The sequence below is a fragment of the Octopus bimaculoides genome, chromosome 19 (genome assembly GCF_001194135.2).
Source record: "Octopus bimaculoides isolate UCB-OBI-ISO-001 chromosome 19, ASM119413v2, whole genome shotgun sequence".
In the NCBI taxonomy this organism is placed as follows: Eukaryota; Metazoa; Mollusca; class Cephalopoda; order Octopoda; family Octopodidae; genus Octopus; species Octopus bimaculoides.
In genome coordinates, this window is record NC_068999.1 from 39,509,767 (window position 1) to 39,512,215 (window position 2,449).

The following is a 2,449-nucleotide window of genomic DNA, read 5'->3' on the forward strand; positions in this document are numbered from 1 at the left end:
ATATATATATATATACACATATATATATATATACATATGTTTGCATATGTGCGTGTGTTTGTGTGATATATGTATATATAAATATATATATATTTCTTTTCTTTTCAAAGTTTCAGCTCAGAGATGCGGCCATGCTGATGCACCACCGTGTATATATATATATATATATATATATATACATATGTTAGTGTGTGTGTGAGTGTAATTTATGAAGGGTTTACGTTATTAGTCTGTTTATGTCGATTACTCTTCGGGCGAGAATTATTGTTTTTATTTTTATTAATGTTTCATTTAAAAGAAATCATTCGTCCTTCAACGAGGAATGAATATACACGGTAACAGGCACGCGACTGTTGACGTCAAATTTTATCATCCACCTCATGTTCACGTCTTCGTTATTTCTTTCAAAGGAAGACATTTCTAAAACTCACAGCCTGCAGCATGTACTAAATAGTAAACACATGTTCTACAAATAATGTCTGTGTGTATCTGTATATCTTTGTGTGTGTCTGTGCATTTGTCTGTATATCTGTGCGTGTGTCTGCACGTGTGTCTGTGCGCGCGCGTGTGCATGTGCATGTACATATATTCACACATATATATACATACATATATATATATTTACGTATATACGTATATAAAAGGCTCTCCCTATCTCATTTTCTCTGTCTTTCTTTCCTTCTTTCTCTCTCTCTCTCTCTTTGTATATATATATTTACACACACACACACACACACCCATACATACACACACACACACACACACATACACACACACACACACACACACACACACACACACATATATATATATATATATATATATATATACACAGTAAACAAGTCTACATGTCCCCCATGTAAAAGTTTGGATCTGAAATTACCATCATTCTCACGTAGAAATACGTCCATACTGAGGCAATGCGTGTGTATGCATATACATAAACGTATCTATGAATGCAGGCATTTTAACATGTTTATACTCATGTCTACCGTTTCCTGAATCGTTGATGAATCGTTTTTAAGTCGAGGTTATGTGGTATCATGTCCCATTCGAGTAGGGAGTTCGTGTTGGGTGAGTTGTATCCAGTTATAGAGAGCTTATCTGGTATCTTTTGAAGAAATTTGTCCATATTCCGTTTGAAGAGGATGAGATCTTCGACTATATCTGCAACGATATCTTATATCAGAAACACTTGTAAACGAAGGAAGTTCATTACGTAATCTGTGCTTTTCCAGTTTCTTCTCTTTATAACACACATGCATGCACCAACATGCACACACAGACACACAAACACGCGCGCGCACACACACATACACACACAGACATACGTATATTTAAACCTTTCAATCTTACTATACATATGTGCGCATTTGTTTGTCTTCAGGCACACACGAACAGACACACGAGAACAGATACTGCGCGGAATGTTAAAAAAAAATGTCCTTCTTGCGCGTTTCTCATTAATTGTTGTTATTCATACCCCAGCAACAAAACTGTTTTCAGATGATGGGTGTGGGCAGATATTCCAATGGCTTTTGTTACAGTACCAAAATTATGAGTCCATTATCGTATTGTAACTTGTGTAACTCTTTGACCTCTTCCTATCAAATACTCAAAAACTGATTCGTTCTTTTATCGAGAACTTGTGAGTTTCAGTCTTGGAATTCAATCCCAGAACATTAATTCCCTCTGAAATATGGTTTACACACATTAATAACTTAACAGGAAATCTCAAATGATCTACCACTTCAAAACTCAGCTGCCAGGCTTCAATTTCACAGCTTCACTCAAAACGTTCATGTTTTTGTTTTCTTTCTAATCTTGATGTAATATGCTTTTATTACAACATCGAGTATTTGAACTTTACTTTGATTCGTTAGATCAATTGATGACCAGCAACATTAGCTCTTCACAATAAACATTTCATCGTAACCACCAAAGGCACCTCCACTACTTCCATCACCAAAGTCACCATTTTCACCCATCATCTTCACCGCTGCAGCCGTCATCATCATCGTTGTCCTCATAGGCGTCATCTTCATCATCATCATTATCATCGACAGTGATCATCTTCATCAGTATGACCATTAGTTTTATCTATCATACCATATATCACATCTCCTCTTCCTCCTCATATAAACATCATAACAATAATCATCATCTCAGAGTGCATTACTTACATGTGTGTATATATATATATATATATATATATATATATATATATATATATAGCTAGACGTTGTTGTAGTAGCTGTCCTCCTCCTCCTCCTTCTTACCATCATCATCATCATTATATTATTATCATTATTATTATTATTATTATTATTATTATTATTATTATTATTATCATTATTATTATTTTTATTATTATTATTATTATTATTCAGTAGTTTTATTTTTATAACGTGCTTTCACTTCACTACCGAGCGCAGTTCTGTGCGCCTTG